The sequence below is a fragment of the Eschrichtius robustus genome, chromosome 19 (genome assembly GCF_028021215.1).
Source record: "Eschrichtius robustus isolate mEscRob2 chromosome 19, mEscRob2.pri, whole genome shotgun sequence".
NCBI classification, from domain to species: Eukaryota; Metazoa; Chordata; class Mammalia; order Artiodactyla; family Eschrichtiidae; genus Eschrichtius; species Eschrichtius robustus.
In genome coordinates, this window is record NC_090842.1 from 59,592,988 (window position 1) to 59,614,875 (window position 21,888).

Consider the following 21,888-nt stretch of genomic DNA (forward strand, 5'->3'; position numbering starts at 1 on the left):
GTGCAACCAAATAAATAGATAAATATTTTTTTTTTAAAAAAAGATATCAGGGGTCCACTTTGAGTTAATTTGCACATAAGGTATCAAGTGAGGGTCCAGCTTCATTCTTTTGCACGTGGATCTTCAGTTCTCCGCATTTGAATGTAATTAATGCCAGTCAACTGTACACTTCAAAATGGTTAAAATGGCAAATTTCTGTCATCTCTATGTTACCCCAACTTTTAAAAATTAATAACGTAATATATCCAAAAACCATTGAACTGTACCCTTTAAGGCGGGGGAATTATATTACCACAAACTTGGTGGCTTGAAAAAACACAAAATTATTTGTTTACAGTTCTGGAGGCCAGAATTCTGAAGTGAGTCTCAGGGGGCTAAGATCAAGGTGTCGGCAGGGCTGGTTCCTTCTGGAGGCTCCAGGGGAGAGGCCCTTTCCTTGCCTTTCCAGCTTCTAGAAGCGGCCGGCATTCCCTGGCTTACGGCCCTGCATCACATCACCATTTCTCTCCCTGCTACCTCATCACATTGCCCTCTTCCTTCTTTGACCTTCCTGCCTCCCTCTTTCCCCTATGAGGACCCTTGTGATGACATTTAGGGCCCACCTGGACAATCCAAGATTAACTCCCCATCTCAAGGGCCCTAACTTAATCACATCTGCAGAGTACCTTTTGCCATGTAAGGGGACATATTCACAGGTTCCAGGGATTAGGACCTGGATATCCCTGGGGACTCATTATTCTATCTGCCACTTCTACCCTGGGCCCCTGCTCCATCTCAGATAACCATGGAACTACTTCCTGGTAAGTTTATTGATGCACAAACATATACATATATATTCTCTTCCCCACGACAGGTAACATCTCGTACACACTGCTCTGACCTTGCTTTCATTACTGAAGTTTTCTGGAAATTCAGAGAGAGCATCTGTAGCCTTTCTATAGCCACACAGCCCTCCTCCACAGGGGAACGTCCAGGACTTTTTCAACCAGGCCCCTGTGGATGGATATTTGTGTTGTTTCCACCCTTTTACTATTAGTACCATGCTGCAGTGCATGACCTTGCATGTGTATTGGGACACACCCTGGAGGTGGAATTGCTGGATCAAAGAGCAGAGCCCCTGTCGTTGTGACAGACACTGACAAATGGTCCCCCACAGAAGTCATGGGTCTCTGTTCCTACCAGTGATGGACGTGACTGTCTGGGGGGAAAGATGTGTGGATTTCACAGAGCCAAGAGTCAAGAGTGGACCCAGAATTTTGGTATAGATGTTGTGTAAACTTCACATTAGACTGAGAAAACCACACTTATCCACATTGGAGAATGGGGAGGAAAGGGTCTGATGAAGATCGTGGAGAGGCTTAAAGAGCCCCAAACCCTCCCCATCCCCGGCTGCTTCTGCACAGAGTAAGTGGAGCGGGGGCTCAAACCAATACCATCCTGCTTGGAGTTACTGCGAGATCCCCAGAAACCTCTGGACTGCAGATTTCTCAGGGTGAGAATGCCTGTGCTACTGAAATCTAACTTATTAAAAAATGATGAAATGACCCAGGAATTCCACTCCTAGGCAGATGCCCAAAAGAACTGAAAACAGGTACTTAAATAAATATGTGTACACGAATGCTCATTGCAGCACTGTGCACAATAGCCAATAGTGGAGACAACGAAAATGTCCATCGATAGATGAATGGATAAACAAAATCTGGTCTATCGGGGCTTCCCTGGTGGCGCAGTGGTTGCGAGTCCGCCTGCCAATGCAGGGCACACGGGTTCGAGCCCTGGTCTGGGAAGATCCCACATGCCGCGGAGCAACTAGGCCCGTGAGCCACAATTACTGAGCCTGCGCATCTGGAGCCTGTGCTCCGCAACGAGACCACGACAGTGAGAGGCCCGCGCACCGCGATGAAGAGTGGCCCCCGCTTGCCACAACTGGAGAAAGCCCTCGCACAGAAACGAAGACCCAACACAGCCAAAAATAAAATAAATAAATAAATAATTTAAAAATATTTTAAAAAAAAATACACATACCTTTAAAAAAAAAAAAAAAAAAAATCTGGTCTATCCATGCAATGGAATATTATCCAGCCATGAAAAGGAATGGAGTACTGATCCACACTACATACTTGGAAACATGATGCTAAATGAAAGAAGCCAGACACAAATGGTTACGTCTTGCATGATTCAGTTTATATGAAATATCCAATATAGGCAAATCCATAGAGACAGAAAAGAGATTAGTGTTTGCCAGGGCCTGGGACAATGGGGAGTGACTGCTTAACGGGTTCAAAGTTTCCTTTAGCACGATAAAAATGTTCTGGAAACAGATAGCGGCGATGATCACACAACATCGTGAACGTACTAAATGTCGCTGAGTTGTACACTTTAAAACGGTAAACTGTACGTGGGTTTCATCACGATAAAAAAAATAATTTAAAATTTTGATAGAAAAATTTTTTTTCATTTCCCAGCGCTTGCTGGCAGAATTTTTAGGAACCAATTAAATTCATGAAGGATAGGTGAATCGTTAAAGAAAAAAATAATATTCTAACTGTTAAAGAAAAAAATTACTTAATGACACCAGTTAAAGCATAAAGCAGACTTTATTCAAGGGGAAGGGGTCATCGCCATAGGTGTAGGGAGCACCTGCCATAGGGAAAGGAGATTGAACCCAACTCCAAATACAGCCTGTGCACGTGGGGATTTATAGCCAAGGAGCAGGCTGGGAGTCAGTGCACGGAAAACAACTAAGAGGTAGTGATACAGAGCAGGACCCTGCAGGGCTCCTAGACACGGGAGCCTTTCTGTGCCCCCCTGTTTCTTGATTACAGGAAATCGGCTTCATTCAGCCTCCATGACCTTCCCTGAGTTCCAACAGCAGGTTCAAACAGTAGCTGATTAGGCAAGGGAGGGGGTGCAGAGAAGAGGAAGGAACAGTCAAAAGAAACAATAGTGCAGCCTTGGGGCAGGGTCCTGGTTCCGCGTCAAGGGATACACATAACAAGATCTTTGAGCTGTTCTGCAGATACTGAAGCCCCCACCAGGTGGGAGAAGTTAACAGTATGCTGCCCACAAGCACGGAGACTCCAGACTGGCTGGAACCAGAAGGTTGATGATGCTGACTCCCAATTACCTCACCACCAACCAATCAGAAGAATGGCCGTGAACTGATCACGCCCTCTTTGAACCACTACTATAAAACTCCTCACAGCCCCCTCCAGGTTGGGACACACAGTTTTGAGGGCATTAGCCCACCGTGGCCCCCTTTGCCTGGCAAAGCAATAAAGCTATTCTTTTCTACTTCACCCAAAACTCTGTCTCCAAGATTTAATTCGGTGTCAGGGTACAGAGGCTGGATTCAGCTTCAGTAGCCTTAAGGGTAAGAAGGATTCTGGCTACACTGACCTAACGGGATTCTTGCTGGATGAGATGTCACCTGAGGGGCGGGGCGGGGGGGGGGGGACCCAAACAGATATCAAAGGTGATCAGATATCAAGGGTGGGCAGTTCCAGTTAAACTAACTTAGAAGGATTCTTGCTAAAACTGGACAGCGCAGAGATGAACATAGAAGTCAAAAGTCAACCCCAGCTGGAAAAAAGTTCAGGAGAGTCTGAGCAGAGTTCAGTCAATGAGAGAATCTCTGTCAGTATTTGAAAATGCAACAGTGTGGATGCTTCAGGCGCCAATAGCAGAGAGCCCCCTTCCTCCCCCTGCCCCGGACTCCCCAGGCTGGGATTAAAAGCAAACAACTGGATTGTCTAGTTGGACTCCAGGTACTACATGTGGGGATCAGCTCTGCTTCTCTGCTGTTTACTCTGTTTTCCTCCACATATTGGCTGTCACGCTCAAGCTGGTGCCAAGATGGCTGCTGCATTCCGGGCTTCGCAGCCAAACACCTAGCTGGAGAAGAAGCCCCCCCGAATTTTGGGGGGAGTCTCCCCAGGAGCCTCCCCTCAGCTCTGATTGGCCAGCACTACCCACGGCTCAACCAATCCCTGGCCAGAAGAATGCGGGAGGCTTGGACCAACGGGGACCTGCTTGCTGGGGCTGGGGAGAAACCAGGATGAAGGCTGCAGGACACAGGATGGAATTAACATCTGGTATTAACAGTGGCTCTCTCTGGGCAGTTGGAAGATGGCTGAATTTTACTCTCTTCCTTTTGAGTTCATTCTGTCTAAATTTTCTATAATAAACTTTGACTTTTCTTTTAGTTATTTTAAGAGGAATCAAACTCATTATGTGAGAGGAAGGTGGGGAGGAAGGTGGGAAGGAAGGAAGGAGGGAGGGAGGGAGGACAGAGAGAGAGAGAGAGAAGTTCAGGAACTAGAAACTCTAGAATAACTGGCTTTGCTTTATGCCCTGCCTCTCGATGCTCACAGAACCTTTGCTCCTGAGGTTTAACAGTGAAAATTCATCAGAATCCCTTTGGCCCCTAAACTCCACTTCTGCTGCACACCAAATTCCTACCAGAATAAGGCCGGTTTGGGCAATCTGGTTGCGGCCCAACACTGGGGCAGCTACACTTGAAAATAACAGCAGGGTTTGCGACGACCCGTCTGAGGCAGACAGAAGGGAAATCTCAAAACTGCAGCAAAAAGAACTGAGGGTAGATCCTGGAAGGATTCTGACCCCAGGAACACCACCTCAAAACCTTCCAGGGACTTCCCTGGTGGCGCAGTGGTTAAGAATCCGCCTGCCAGTGCAAGGGATGGGGGTTCGAGCCTGGTCGGGGAAGATCCCACATGCCGCGGAGCAACTAAGCCTGTGTGCCACAACTACTGAGCCTGTGCTCTAGAGCCCGCGAGCCACAACTACTGAGCCTGCGTGCCACAACTACTGAAGCCCACGCGCCTAGAGCCCGTGCTCCACAACAAGAGAAGCCATCGCAATGAGAAGCCCGCGCACCTCAATGAAGAGTAGCCCCCATTCGCCGCAACTAGAGAAAGCCCGCTCACAGGGACGAAGACCCAATGCAGCCAAAAAATAAATAAATGTTTAAAAAAAGAAAAAAATTTAAAAAATTGCTTATAAAGGGTAGCACGTCTTAAAAAACAATACAAATCAACTTGTTTACAAAACAGAAACAGACTTACAGACACAGAAAACAAACTATGGTTACCAAAGGGGAAAGGCAGGGGGAGAGATAAATTAGTATAGGATACACACCACTATACGTAAAACAGATAAACATCAAGGATTTACTGCATAGCACAAGGAACTATATTCAATATCTTGTAATAACTTATAAAAGAATCTGAAGCCGTACACCTGAAACTAACCCAATATTGTAAATCAATTATAGTTAAATTTTTTTTAAAACTATAAAAAATAAATTTAAAAAAAGAAAGAAAAGGTAAGGCGTGCTCACGGGACCTCCACGAGGCTGGGGACCAGGAACAAGGTATAAATGACTTGGTGGAACGGCTCCTGCCAGAGTAACCATTGTCCACAACATCAGCCTTGGCCCCAGAACCCCTGCCTGAGGGGCCCTGGAAGGCTGCATTCATTCATGCATCCATTCAACAAACATCTATTGAGCACCTACTGTGTGCCAGACACGGAGTTTACAGACGGAAAGTACAAAGATCGCTGCCCTTGTGGAGTTTATACGTTGGTGGACGTGCCGGCTCTGTCCTCACCATCAAAGGCTCTATGTGGTGCCTGCATCTCTGGCTTCTGCATCCAAGCCTCACATGGTTGCATCTGATCAGGGAGCCTGGGTCACATGACAGTGCCAACAGAAAAGGAGCTTAAGAAAGCAAGTCTCTGGCAGGACTCCTGAGGTGGATGATTCGCAGAAACATAACAAAAGGCACAGGACGTGTAGGTACTACGGCGGTCCCCAGTTTACAGATGACAACACCAAAGCTCAGAGAGGGCAAGTCAGTTGCCCAAGGTCACACAGCCCGAAAGCAGCAGAAACTGGGCTCAAAGGCACAGAGGGGAGTCACAGTCATTTACATCTGGCATCTGTTGTTCCATAAATCTAGTCATGAGGATTTGGGGCCTTCGAGCAACCCCTGCACAGGCTCCGCAAAGCCTCTGGGCGCTCTGACACCCGTGGCTGTTAACTGCAGACACTGACTCCCCCAGATGACCATGTGCAGAGCGTTTCTCACACATTTATCCTCTGTGCCCTCCCAGCCGTGGCGTGATGATCCCCATTATACAGATGGGGAAAGTGAGACACAGTTTAAGTAACTTGTCCAGGTCACCCATGCAGGGAGCAGCAGATGCAGGGCTGGAACCCAGGCCGGTTGGCCCCAGAGTCCACACTCCTACCTAGGGCTTGGTTCTGCCTCAGCGTTAACAGCCACCAGCAAAAACTAACTATATGATGCCAAGGGTTTAGTATCAATACTTACCAGCAATGCTGTTACTGAATTAGACGCAAGGCCCGCCCTTGGGGCCCTAGCCGAACCGACGCCCCCTGTGGCTCCGTCAGGGAGCTCTTTCCCGCTCAGGCTCAGGTTCTAGCTGCCAATAATAAAACTGAATTTGGTGCAAGCAAAACAGGCTTGAGAGTGGCTAGACAATGGAGAAGGGGAAAGCACCTTCTCCCCGAAGGGAGGAGAGTAAGGGGATTTTAAGGGTCAGGAAGCAGACAGATCACCAGGGCTCTACGAAAGGGGCGGAGATTTTAGGGCAGCCGTGGGCATGCGCAGTCATCCACGCTCCTTTCCGCGCAGTCACGCACGCTCCTTTCCACGCAGCTCGAATTGTGCCGAGCAAAGTATAAATGCCGTCTTTGCGCAGAGATCTTAGCGTGGTGATGAAGCAGGTGTAACTCTGGGACACCTCCAGGTGTCATCTGCGGAGGCACATTCCTGTGGTCAAGTCAGATCCCGTATGGGGCGGGTGACCATTGTGCATCTCTTGAAGCACAGCTGCAAAGCTACTCTGTCAAATACCAAGTGCTCTGGAAACAAACACAGAGATAAATCGGGGCAAGTGTCCTTCAGCTCTCAGGGGCTAGTATGGAAACAGAGATAAATCAAGGCAAGGAAAGCCGGCCATCTTGGATCTAGCCGGTTCAGTCTGGTTTTGTCTTGGGCATTTGTGGCATCCTATTGATAAAACACAACTAGCCTGTACGGTTAAAAAACAAAAACAAAAAACAGTTTCTGCAACTGGGACCTGGGCTGCATAGCATGGGTGACAATACGACCTTTAGTCAAATGGCCAAACCTCTCAGAGCCTCTATTTTTATATCTGTAAAATGGGGGCAATGACACCACCACCCACAACAGGATCCTTTGGAGGACTGGCTTGGCAAATCCATGTAAAGCTGCTGCCTTTGAAGCTGTGGAAATAAACAAAGAACAACCAAAGGAGAAAAGCAAAGGCTATTAATTCAGAGCTCGCTATAGCAAGGGAATCCGCCACTATCACTTGCATTTTGGCAGAGACTCAAAGGCAGGCAGAGAGGTGTGAAAGCTTTATAATGGGAAACAGGAAAGGCTACAAGTGTGCCCTTGCTGGAGGCCGTTGGCACAGAAAAGCAGAAGTCGGGCTAATTAGAAGCAGGACATCCTAGGTGATTGATTAGGGTGCGTATTTGGCTTTCTCTGGCTGGTCCTAAGTTAGAAGAAGGGACAAAAATTAGGGAGGCTGTTAGTTGTTAATCAAGTCCTGGCCATTCGGAACTGATTGTTACAGAAGTTACTGTTTAGCTTCCTGCATTGTCACTAGAGATAGTAATCTGGCTTCCTGTAAATCCGAATTAAAGCAAGCTGGCTTCCTGGGCTGTTTTTAAGAGGGTTGGTTTCCTAGGCAGCTTGCTGCACCTTGTGAGTCAGAATTCTATTTTTATAGATGGTCTGACAATTTTCAGTTTGTATACTGGTCTCTCAAAGCACTTTTTAGACGTGATTGTATCTAATCAAAGATCAACATGGGGGACTTCCCTGGTGGTCCAGTGGTTGAGAATCCATCTTGCAATGCAGGGGACGCTGGTTTGATCCCTGGTCGGGGAACTAAGATCCCACATGCCACAGGGCAACTAAGCCTGCGTGCCACAACTACTGAGCCCGCACACTCTAGAGCCTGCACGCCACAACTAGAGAGAAGCCCACGCACCACAACGAAGATCCTGCGTGCAGCAACTGAGACCCGATGCAGCCAATAAATAAATAAATATTTTTTAAAAAAAAAAAAAATATATATATATATCAGCATGGATAAATCTGCTCCACGGAAGACCCATATGATTCTTTGTTAGTAGAACTGAAAATAGATGGTCCCAGAGACCAGTAAAGGGAAAAGCCAAAAGAAAATTTTCAGTCCTGGAAGAAGAAACAGAATGCAGGGCTCTGTTTCAGTTACTTCTTGATGTGGAACAAACTCAGTGGTATAAAACAACAACCATTTTATTATGTTCACGATTTCTGGGATCAGGAATACATACAGCTTCGTGATATCAAGCCTCAGATGAAAAGATTCAAAAGGCTGAGCTTGCCTCAAATGCTGGAGGCTAGAATCACCCAGAGGTGTCTTCACTCACTCACTGTCAGCTGGGAGCTCAGCTGGGGCTATCAACCAGACCACCCAGATCATCATCACATGTCCTCGCCAGTGTGACTGCTTGGGCTTCCTCACCGCATGGTGGCCGGGTTCTGGGTTCATGGAGGGAAAGCATGTGGAGAGCAAGTGTTCCAAAAGACCAAGGCAGAAACTCTATGGCTTATTCTGACCTAGCCTTGGAAGTCACACATTGTCACGTACACTGCATTCTTTTGATTACAAGTGAACCACTGAGGTTGGTCCAGATTCAAGGGAGGGGGATTAGACCTTCTGCTGGATAGGAAAATGGCAAAATCCTATCACAGAAGAGCATTCAGCTGTAATCAACTTCGGAAAATACAGTGACTCACAGGCTCCCTCTTTACAAGTTCACGGTCTACGATAAAAAGCAGAAAATATAACAAGCTGCGAAAAACACGTGAATCAGGCAAGGTTTCTGCTGCAGCAACAGAAACTGCTTCTGGCTGATTTAAGCAGAAAAGGAACAAATTAAAGGATCCTGAGCTGTTCAAAGAGTCTCCAGGATGGCAGGGAACCAGGCTTGGGAGGTCGTTGTATGTTGAATTATGTCCCCTCACAGAGAGATGCTGAGTCCTAACCCCCAGTACTTCAGAATGGGACCTTATTTGGAAATAGCATCTTTACCGAGGTAGTTAAGTTAAAATGAGGTCACTAGGGTGGGCCCTAATACAATATGACTGGTGTCCCTATCAAATGGGGAAATTTGGAGACAGAATTTTGTATGTGAAATTGCCCCGGGTTTGAACATCACAGCAATATCGCATCTTGTTTGGTCAATACAGTGCTTTAAGGCATGTTCCAGTGAGCTGTGCAAGAGGAGGCTGCAATGCAGGCTGGAAAATGTCTTTATCTTGGGCAGGCTTCTGCCCAGCTAACGTTCAGGATTCTTTCCAAGGAAGAAGGAGACATGGATAGTGCCTTCATGGTACCAAAGGACTCCAGTCTTCATGTTCACAACTCCTCGAGAGAAAGAGCAAGGCCAGGCTGTGTCTGCTGACTCAGGGAGCCTCCTTGGTTGGTTGCTTCCAGAACAAGGGATCTCTTGTTGCATAACTCTGAACCACCGTCCTTCACGTCACTCTGATTGGACCAATCTGAACCAATCCCTAAGGCCAAAGGAATGTGGCCCTCTGATTGGTTTAGGTCTGGATGGCTGCCCATCCCTGATCCAATCACGGTGACAAGGGGTGGGACTATACAATGGGAATAGCTAATGAGAAGCCCACCCAGAGCTGGGAGTGGGCTCAGTCCCGCCTAAACCCCTGGAGGCCTCCCACTGGCGGAGCAGTGGCAGGCGCTGGGGAGACACCCACATGTCCACTCTACCAACATTAATCAACTAATCACATAATTAAGTTAGTAAGCTATGAAGAAGAAGTGTATCAGGAGTCTCCTTGGCCTGGGGTTGTCAGGGAAGGCTTCCAGAAGGAGCTGGGAACAGAAAAATGAGCCAGAGCAATAGCATGGGGACAAGAGCATGCCAGGCAGGGAGCTGTGGGTGATGAGACTGGGTGGTTATATGGGGCAGCAGCGGACAGAGCAAGCAGATTCGGGGAGAAGGGGCTCCGGATGTTGCAAGAAGCCTGGGCAATTGGGGGGAGGGGGCAGACAGGGACCGAGAGGCTCCCTGAATCCACAGACGCAGCCTCCGCCTTGCCCCTCCTCCTGAGTCACTCACAGAAGCCACTGAATTTCCACTTGCTCTTGTGGGCATTCAATAAAGCAGAAGGTGCAGAAGTTGCTACCACAGTGTCTGGAAGAGGGACCGCCTTCTATCCTCTGCCCAAATACAGTCTCTCTTGGCCTCGGTTTGCGCCTCTGCAAAATGGGCCTAATTTAGCCACCTCCCTGGGCTGTGGAGACAACTATCAAATATGGCCAAATATCAGATAAGTCTGGATATAGGCTATCCCCTTCCTCCTAGCGACAAGATTAAATTTCAAAATGGGCTTTGGACACTTTGAACAGGAAAACTTTTAGGGAGATGGGTGAAATAGGCAAAGGTCGACTTAAAATATTTATTAATGTGATTACAGTATTATTTATATATATATATATATATATATATAGAGAGAGAGAGAGAGAGAGAGACTGTAGTCCATTTAGAAATAACAGTCTTCACTACTCACACAGAGCCTGAAATAGCTCATTCCCACCATTCAAGGGCTCTCAGGACACAGGCACCTCTTTCAAAATCCACGTGCAGTGGTCATTAGGCTCTCCCCCTGTGGTGTGACAAGATAGCTCCCAGTGGCTCCAGGCTTATATTCCACCAGCTCAGCCACCCCAGAGGAAAAATAGTACCTTGTTCCTGATAGTTCCAACAAAAGCCCCAGGGCTGCTTCTCATTGGCTTAACTTAAATCACGTGTTCTTACATGAACCAATCACCATGGCCAAGTGTTAGAATGCTCTGATGGGCCAAACTTGGGCTATTTGTGTAGCCTTGGAGCCAGAGACAGACCCAGCTCCACATGATCAAATGGATTGAGAGTGGGGAGGGGTTCCCCAAGGGAAAACCAGATGTAATTGCTAAAGAATGGGAGTGGATGGTGGGCAGGCAAAGGCATCAGATGGTACCTACCTTTGGGGGAGGGGGATAGGCGGGAAGGAAAGGGGGAGGGGGCCTGTTTCCCCAGGGGACAGTCTATTCGTGAAAAATTCCTTCCTCATGAGATCAGTCTCTTCAGAACTTTGTCTCCTGACCTTGATTCTGAGCTGGTTGCAGGTAAGGTGTCTAATTTCACTGCCACTCGATAATCCCCAGAAAATGAAAGCAGCAATCTTGTCTCCTCCCTCAACTCTTCCTTATGTGTTAGTTTTTTGACCTTCATGATTCTATTTGTCTTTCTCCGAATACATTCTAATTTGGGGGGGTGGAGGGGCGACAGACAGCTTTCACCTCCCAGCCCAATTCCTATTAGTAAATCGACACATATATGTTGAGGGCCCGCTATGGGCCACGCACTGTTCTAGCACTAGAGAGCTTGGTGGGAGAGGAGGTGGGGGGTCACATCTAAGTTCAGTGGGAAAGGATGCTGTGATTGATTAACAATGTCTGCCACAGTCATATCAAAGGTAGTGGAGGCACATAAGCCATCCCTGCTAGACATCCTTCTTAGCTCAAAGGTGATTTAAAAAGAGGTGATGGGACAGATTTGGCCCACAGGCCACAGTTTGCCATAGTCTCTAGAGCAAACTAAGCCTTAGAGACTGCAAAATGGCATAGAACTGGGCTGTGAATGCCGAAAAGTTCCCACAATAGAATCCTACCTGAATATCTTATAATCTCCAGAACCAAAACTAGACACCACGTATCCTGACCCTCTGACCAGCTTTCTTTCCAACAGAGCCAATGATTCTCTATAAGTCTGAAATATTTCCAAATTAAAAAATTGTTAATTTTGATGATTTTTTAAAGTTATAATATTTTTAAAGATTTTTTTTTCTTTTTTATTTATTTATTTTTGGCTGCATTGGGTCTTCGTTGCTGCGCGTGGGCTTTTCTCTAGTTGGGGTGAACGGGGGCTACTCTTCATTGTGGTTCAGGGGCTTCTCACTATGGTGTCTTCTCTTGTTGCGGAGCATGGGCTGTAGGCACGAGGGCTTCAGTAGTTGTAGCACGTGGGCTCAGTAGCTGTGGCTCGCGGGCTCTAGAGCACAGGCTCAGTAGTTGTGGCGCACGGGCTCAGTTGCTCCGCGGCACGTGGGATCTTCCTGGACCAGGGCTTGAACCCGTGTCCCCTGCATTGGCAGGTGGGTTCTTAACCACTGTGCCACCAGGGAAGCCCTAAAGGTTTTTTTAATTGATGTGGACCATCTTTAAAGTCTTTTATTGAATTTGTTACAATATTGCTTCTGTTTTATGTTTTTTGGTTCTTTGGGGCACAAGGCATGTGGGATCTTAGCTCCCTGACCAGGGATCTAACCTGCATCCCCTGCATTGGAAGGTGAAGTCTTAACCACTGGATAACCAGGGAAGTCCCTAAAGTTATGATATTTTTAAAGGCTTTGAATCACATGGTGAAAAGAATTCCTTTTTCTACTCTTTTTGCATGATTCTGATAGCGGCAAATGAAAGTCTCAATCAGGTTCTAGTCAGCCTTTAATGCCTTTCTAATACTTGCTAGCTTTTACAAGGAGAAAATCAGCAACCATATGGAGCTACAAGTGTAAACCACTGTTTCACTTTATTTTCCCACTTTCAACTTACCTTGGGCTGTACAGTTTTCTTTTCATTCACAATGTAACAGCTTCCGCCTGGTCTCTCTGCTTCCACTTCTGCCGCCATGGTCTGTTTCCCATTCAGCAGCCAGAGAGATCCTGTTAAAATCAGTCAACCCTCACTTCCAAGATGTCAATACTTTCAAGAGTAAGCTCTCTGAGCCTGACTGCATGCCTTCTAGCTCACTTGATACCAGCTTTGTTATACAATAAATTGTGTCCCCCCCAAATTCATGTTGAAGCCCTAACCCCCAATGTGACTCTATTTGGAGGTAGAGCCTTTAAAGAGGTAATTAAATTTAAATGAGGTCATAGGGTGGGAACCTAATCCAGTATGACTAGTGGCCTTACAAGAAGAGGAGGAGGGAATTCCCTGGTGGTCCAGTGGTTAGGACTCAGTGCTATCACTACAGGGGACCCGGGTTCGATCTCTGGTCGGGGAACTAAAATCCCACAAGCCACATGGTGCAGCCAAAAAAATTAAAAAATAAAAATACCATTAAAAGAAAAAAGAAGAGGACGAGGAGACACATGGGATGCATATGCACGAAGAAAAAAACAGGTGAAGTCATAACAAGGAGGCAGTGCTCTGCAAGCCGAGGAGAGAGACCTCAGGAGAAACCAAGCATGCTAACACCTTGATCTTGGACTTTCAGTCTCCAGAACTGTGAGAAAATAACTGTTGTTTAAGCCATCAAGTCTGTGGTATTTTGTCATGGCCATTCTAGCAGACTAATATAGGATCTTACTACAGCCTAGGAAATGGCTACCATTCCTTCTTCCTTCACCACGACAAAACCAGATTTAAATATAATGATAATAACAATAGCTACAGTGAAGAGAGCCTGGCCTTTATGCCTCTCCATGTCTGAATATCTTAAGTTCTCAGAATAGCCTTGGGAGGCGGGACTATTATATTCCCATTTTGCAGATGGAGAAATCGAGATTCAGAGAGGTGAAGTGACTGCCTCAAGATCACACACCAAGTATAGGAAGGGCCAGTGTTGCAGTCAGGATGAGCTGGGTTATGCTTCAGTAACAAGCAACCCCACACTATCCATGGCTTAGAATATCAAAAGGCTCATTCCTTGCTCATTCTACGTGTTCATGTCAGGTAGGCAGGTGTGACAACGGTCAGGAGAACTCTGTGTCACATCTCCCTATTCAGGAACCAGGCTGACAGAGGGACTGTCCCCACTATGCAGGGAACGGGAGGGAACCTGGCAAAGCATGCACTGGTTTTTAAAGGCTTCCACCCAGAAGGGACACTCCTACTCGCATTTCATTGGCCAAAGCAAGTCACATGGCACAATCTAATGTCAAGAGGGCTGGGCAGGTGCAATTCAGCCACGTTCCCAGAATAGGGAGAACCAAAATTTGTATGAACAGCCCAGTCAATACACCATCAGGATTCACACCAGAGCCCACACTCAACCACTATGCTTTCCTGAGAGAAATTTCCAGGCAGGCCTGCTCTCCCCCGTCTATTCCTTCAATGACTCATTCATTCATTCATTCAGCAAGTGCTGGACCAGAGTGGTGAGGCTGGCTGGGGAAGAAGTGCACAGAGCTGAAAGACATTTAGAATGAAACATTGATAGAATTTTGTCCTGGATTAGATGTGCGGGGTGAGGGAGAAGGGTGTTGTCAATAATGTGTTCCTTCATCAGTTCAATATTTATTGACCACCTGCTGTGTGCAGCTGTTCCAGGCTCTGAGGAGATAGCTGTGAACAACACACACAGAGATCCCTACCCCCAGAGAGCTGACAACAAACAGCATCGAACGCAATGTCCAGGGGGGAATGATGTTATGAGGAAGAATGGAACAGGTGCTGAGGAAGCCGGGGTACTAGAGCAGAGGAACCCCCAGGTGCCTGGTTTGCCAGTGAGGGGTAGGAGACAGTGGTGGCGTTCAAACTGCAAGAGGACCGGGTTTGCAAGGAATGAAGACATTCGTCCACACAAAAACTTGTTCACAGATGTTCATAGAAGCATTATTCATAATGGCTGAAAATTGAAAACAACCCAACTGTCCATCAGCAGATGAATGGATAAGCAAAAGTGGTCTATCCATACTGTGAAATATTACTCAGCCATAAAAAGGAATGAAACACTGATCCGTGCTACAACATGGATGAACCTCGAGAATATTACGCTAAGTGAAAGAAGCCAGACACAAAAAACCACGTAGTGTATGATTCCACTCCTATGAAATGTCCAAAATAGGCAAATCCATTGAAACAGAAAGCCGATTAATGTTTGCCAGGGCCTGGGAGGGAGGGGGCATGGGGAGTGACTGCTAACGGGGACAACGTTTCTTTCGGGGGTGATGGAAACGTTCTAAGATTGTGGTGATGGTTGCACAACCCTAGGAACATACTAAAAACACTGAGTTGTGCACCTGAAATGGGTGAATTGTATGGTATGTGAATTACATCTCAATAACACTGTTTTAAAAAAAAAAGAAAAGAAAGAAAGAAAAGGGAAGGGTTTGGGAGGACAGTCTTGAATTCAGTTCAGTGTGTCAGCAGGGGAAGGCAGCTGGAGACCTGGGGTGTAGGACTGGGGACAGTGAACGTGAGTGTACCCTGCAGCATGGTCGCCCAGGAAATGTCTTCTTTTGTCACTGGTTGGGTTTGGGCTTTACTGGATCCGTCCTGGTTGCCAGACTTGCAGGCAAGACGCGACTCAAGGCGGAGCCAGCAGGGGGCAGCAGAGAGCCACGCAGACCCGCGGACCAGGGCCTGGCTGCGTGGTGTCCCGCATCCACCTGCCTCCAGCCTCTGCCCCTTTCTTTACCCTTCGGGCCTCCCAGAGAGTCCACACAGCTGCCCAGGCCCCGAAACATGGGCGCCTCCCTCCCTCGGTCTCACTGGGGCAGGCACCGGACCCTGCCCCCTAGTCGCCTGAGCTGGACCTTCCCCTCTCCTCTCTACAGCCCAGCCCTGGGCCAGGCTGCCGTTTCTTCTCCCTTTGCCTCCCCAGCCTCCTACCTGGTCTCCTGCCCTCTCCAATCCTCCCAACACAAGGCAGCCCAAGGGATCTTTCTAAAGCCCAAACTCGACGCTGCGCCTCTCTGCTCAGAACCATCCATGGCTCCCCAGTGCCCTTAAAGTCCAGGATCCTCACCACAGCCTTCAACTGACTGCCAGGTCTGGCTCCTGGGGGGCCTCTCAGCCTTACCTCTCAGACCCCTGTCCCTCACCTCCACCCTGTGGTCTGTGATCTGAGGGACTGAACTTCTTCAAGAATCTTGCATACTCCCTTCCATGCCCGAAGCCACATCACTTCACTCTACCTGCCCCAGGTCTGTATTCATCCTCCAGTCTCAGCTCAGATGCCTCTTCCTCCAGGAAGTCCTCCCTGACTCCCAAGCTGGGTCAGATCCCCACCTCTGAGTTTATATCCACCCCAGCCCTGCCCACTCTGGGTCGTCACTGTCTGGAGATGGACTTACCTCCCTGCTGGACTATGAGTGCCCAGAGGGGTCTGCCTCGGTCACCCAATGGGTCCCAGCACCACACAGCACAGGGCAGGGGCTCCAGGAGTGTGTGTGGAATAAGTGAACATGTGTGGATTCTCATTACCTATATCCTTCCCTTCCTGTGCCCAGCATCTCCATTCGTTCATTGGCAAATGTTTATTGAGCAACTACTATACACCAAGCTCTGTCAAATGAACTCAACTGGGCACCAGACCAGGCCCCACTCTCAGGGAGCTCAGAGTCTAGTGGGGGAGGCAATATGGAAGCCAATGTAATAATAATAAATAATAAACATTTCTTAAGCATTTACCAAACGCCATGCACTGCGTTAAGTGCTTTACTTACTTACTTTATCCTCAAAACAGTTTCATGAGGCCAGTACCATGATTATCCCTACTTTACAGATGCAGAAACTGAGGCTAAGAAAGGTCAGGTAAGGGACTTACCTGGCGGTCCAGTGCTAAGGACTCTGCACTTCCACCGCAGGGGGCACGGGTTCGATCCCTGGTCCGGGAATTAAGGTCCCACATGCCACACGCAGCCGGGGGAAAAAAAAAAAAAAGAAGTCAGGTCACAGAGGCTGTCAAGGGACAAACCGGGAATGGAACCAAAGTCTTGCTAACATCCAAGCTTTATCCTGTGCACGTTTCCAGTCTGAAAGGAAGAGGGACCAAGATGTAACCCACACCCACAAAAACGTTGGGATCTGTGTGGCCAAGCAAAGGGCACCAAGGAGAGGGCAATGCTTAACCCAAAGGAGGAGTTGATGGTGGGTTCAGTGTTTGGCCCAATTAGGAAGAGACCAATGTCCTTGGCTGGGACTGGGAGCTCCCAGGCTCCTTGGCTCTCTCCGCCCCATCTCTCCCCACCAGGGGTCACTGCCCACCACTACCTACTTCCCATGAGTCCACCGGCACGTCTAGATTCTCAGGGCCGTGGCTCCTTGTTTTACAAACGAGGAAGTGGCTGCGTGGGGAAGGAAGTGGGCTGGGCCATGACCAAGAGTGATTATGATTCATGGGGAAAACCCTTCTCTCCCAAATTCAACCCCTTTGTGTGCAAAAGGACATTGCACTCTGAAAGAGTCTGCCGGGGTCAGATGGTGTGGGTAGCTTGGCTTCAGAGGTGTAAACGCCCCCTCACCACCCTCCACACCTTTGATGAGAGTGCAGGCTTGTCTCTGTACCTGGGGGAGTGGGCTGTGTTGAGACCGAGGTATTTTTATCTGCTGGACACACTGGGGCTCCAAGGAAGATTTCGCTTGAGGAAAGCGTTCCACGGATGAAGCAAACATTTCAAAATATTGAACCATTTTTGGATCTCGGCACCAGGAAACCCTTGCGGGTGATGAAAGGGTTCTAAAACTAGATTTGGGGAATGGCTGCACAAGGTGAATATTATGGGATGAAAAGTATGCCTCAATGAAGCTGGTAAAGAGATTATGACATTTAGGAGATGACTGGAAATTTGGTCACTGGCTGGGTATTGAAGATACTAAGGAATTTTTCATTGTTGATTTTGTTTTCACATTTTAGGTGAAATAATGACATTGTGAGGGTTGGTTTTTGTTTTGTTTTTTGTGAGTCCTTATCTTTTAGAGATACAGGCTGATGTATCTATGAATAAAAGGATACCATGGCTGGAATTTGCTTTCAAATAAATGAGAAAGGAGCATGGGTAGGGGAGAGGAAATAAGATCGGCTCAAGCTGGGTGATGGATGTGGGGGGAAGGACATTGTTCTGCCCTCTGCTTTTGATGAGTGTGTAAACTTTGGAAGTTTTCCAGAATAAAAAATGGCTTTTAAATTGCTTTTAACCATAACTCTAAACCCAAGTCTAACCCATCCCATACTCTTGATGGGAAAAATGAGGCCCAGAGAGGAAGGATACCTAGCCAGGTCACCCCTCCCAGGTCCTTCTGGCCCTTTTGGGGTCCCCAGAGAACCCTGGCACTCTCTCTGCTCCCCTCCACCTCCCTAATTCTGCCCTTCACTTCCTGCCCTCGACCATCTTCCTGAAAAGCCCAGCCCCTCACATGTACCAACCTGCCCCCCTGCAGCCCCTCACCCCACACTTAGACCCTTCCCTTCTGTCCCTCACTGGCTCTCATACCACAAGCTGGACCTTACCATCACCTGACTCATCTATAATGGGCCACCTTGCGGCGTCCAAAGCGCCCTGTTCTGGGTTTCCTGCTCCTTCTATAACCAGCTCCTCCCACTGTCCCCCTCCCCCACTCAGCTCCAGCCACACCCGCCTCTTGCCACCCTCACACTCATCCAAGACCTTCCTGCCCCAGGGCCTTTGCACTTGCTGAGACTTCTGCCAAAAACACTCTTCCCCCAGATCGTCACGGTCCCCCTCAGTCACCTCCTTCAGGTCTCAGCTCAAACATCTCCTCCTCAGAAAGACCCTCCCTGACCCCTCCCTACTGAAAGAGCAACCCCTGCCACTCCCGATCCTCTTGCCCTATTTCATATTTTTATAGCACTTATCTCCACCTGACATGATACGCTCTATCAGTTTCTTGATTATGGCCCATCTCCCTCCAACAGGATTTAGCCCCACAAGGAAAGCGATGTTGCCTGTCTGCCCAACACAGCCTGGCAGACAGTCAGTGTTCAATAAATATTTGTTAAACGATCGAATGACTTGGAAAAACCCAGGTGAATGAGGTGAGACGGGGACAAGGAGTGGGGGAGGGGGGAAGGGACGGGTATCCAGCTAAAGGAACAGCCCGTGCGAAGGTCTGAGGCTTGCCCCTCCAATCCCCTGTTCCCTCTGGCACAGTAGCCTGGGTGTTCTTTCGAGGGTGAGGAATTGAGGGGACATAACAGCCTCCCCAGGACCAAGGCCAGACCTTGCCAGGCCGGCACAGGAAGCCACACCCTGAAGTCAGATCCATGAGTAAATATTACATCTCCCTCAGCCTCGCTCTGAAGAGATAAGGGGAACAGAAAAGGGGGGTCCAGAAACCCGCTTCAGCTTCGCCCAGGAGGACAGGACAAAGGTCCTGCCACGGGAGGCCAGGCCATCTTACAAATATTAAGTCAGTAGTGGGCAGGGTCTCAGCAGGGAGACAGAATGAGGAGGTCCCAGGTCACCTCTGGCTCCCTAGGGCATTAATGATGTGGCTGGTAAGAAAAGAGAGCAGGGGTGGGGGGAGAGAGCTGACAAAACAAGGTCAGAGAAACTTGTCCCCAGCTGCGGAGAAGATAACGACTTACCCACTCTAACCTCCTGAAGCTAAGGCCTGAGCCTCAGTTTCCTTGTCTGCAAAATGGGTTCTCAGGGAGGGAGGGTGATGCTGGCTAACAGGGAAAGCCAACAATGTCCACATGGATAATGTGTCATTAGTAAGATATATCAACAATCTGGCCACTTCTCCTCTCTCTGGTCCACCACCTCCTGCCTGGTCCCGGGCCATGCAGTAGATACGTTGTGAGCCACATATACACTTTAAAATGTCCTAGTATCACATGGAGAAAAGTAAAAAGAAACAGGTGAAATGAATTTATTTTACCCAACCTAGGCAAAATGTTATCATTTCAACATGGACTCAATATAAAAAGTGAACAATCTATTTTGCATTCTTTTTGTGTGTGTGTCTGCAATAAATCTTCAATATTTGGTGGGTTTTTTTTTTTCACCTTCAGAATCTTTTTTTTCTTCCAGTTTTATTAAGAAAAAATTGACATAGGGAGTTCCCTGGCAGTCGAGTGGTTAGGACTCCTTGCTCTCACTGCGGAGGACCCGGTTTCAATCCCTGGTCGGGGAACTAAGATCCCAGAAGCCACACAGCATGGCCAAAAGGAAAAAAGAAAGAAAAAATTGACATATGTCACTGTATAAGTTTAAAGTGCACAGCATGATGATTTGATTTACATATATTATGAAATGATTATCACAATAGACTTAGTTAAATCTATCATCTCCTATAGATACAATAAAAAGAAGAGAAAAAATCTTTTAATCTGTAGATGTTATGAGATGACGTTTTAATACCTCCACCTCTCCTCTCATCCTCTCCCCAAAATTTTATCATACTTTTAATTATATCAATAATTAGCATTTGCACCATTATAACGATGTAAATATTGTTCACTGCAGAACCTATTAGGATACTGTGATCACGTGTCCTTTCTCTTCTTTTAGTTGAAGTGAAATTGACCTACAACACTATGTTAGTTCCAGGTGCACAACATAGTGATTCAATACTCCTGTACATTACAAAATATTCACCGCTTTGGTATGTACTCTTCACTCACAGCTCATCTAAACTCGGATAAGCTAATGGTAGTGGCTACCATACTGGACAGCACGGCTAGACTATTGCAGTCACCTCACTGCCTCCCAGCATCTGCCCTCACCTCCCACAGTCTGTTCCCCACACGCAGCCCGAAGATCCTATTGACACCTAAGTCAGCTCCTATCCTTCTCCTGCTCACATCCCTCCCAGGGCTCCCATCTCAGAGTAAAAACCAAAGTCCTCCTGCGGCCCACAGAGCCCTGCAGGATCCGCCCCTGTTCCCTCTCTGCCCTCACTCACTCTGCTCCAGCCACACCAGCCTCACAATCACCAAAACACTCCTGCCTCAGGGCCTTTGCACTTGCTGTTCCCTCCGCCTGGAATTCTTTTCCCCCAGATTCAGCACAGCTCCCTCATTGAGACTCTACTCCAGTGTCGCCTCCTAAAACATCTTCTCTCGGCCCTACATGAAACAGTGTCTTAGACACCTCCATCCCCTCCCCTGCTTTCTTCTTCTCCATAGCATTATCTCCACCTGATATATTATACCTGTTTGTGTTTATTTGTCAGTTGAGTATCTCCCCAAACAAAAGGTCAGCGCTATGGGGCAGGGATTTTTGTCTGTCCTATTTGTGGCTATAATCCAGCGCCTAGCACAGTGCCCGGCACGTGGTAGATGCTCAGTAAAAGTTTGTTAAAAGGTGAATGAACAATGGCCCCCGGTGCCCACTGTGGGGCAGGCACAGCATTGAGCCTGCCACGCGCCTGCTGTCCCTCACCCTCAGAGGAATCCCAGGGAGGTCAGTGTCATGATCACCCACCACCCACCTCCCAGACAGGCAAAGGCCCCTGCCCAGGGTAGCCAGGTTTACTTTCTGCCCTCTGGGCCTGGCACATAGTAGGTGTTCAAGAAACTGCAGGGCTCAACTGGACCAAAAATCTGGGCTCGTGTCCGGGAGCACCTGAGGAAAGGCTGGGGAGGTGAAGGCTGGGAGCGGATCAGGAAGGGCAAGGACAGCAGAGAAGGGTCGGTGTGATGCTGTGGGTGGTATGGAGCCATGGCGGCGTCTGGACGAAAGCCGGGATCTGCCCCCTAGTCTCTAATAGCCGCAACTCTTCCCGCCCCTCAGCCAGATGGCAAATCACCAGAAATCTGGACCTCCCTGGAGACTCCTCTCTCTGTGTCATCTACCCCTGGTGTCCAGTTCCACAAACACTCTCTCAGCCTCTGCTCTGTATCCGATCCTGTGCTGGGCAGTGCTGGGGACACGGTGGTGACCACAACAGCCCTGGTCTTGCCCTCCCACGACTCACAGTCCATTTGAAGAAACAAACCAACCCCCTGACAGTAAGGACCCAGGGTGGTCAGGGCTGGGACTGGGGATGAGGGGT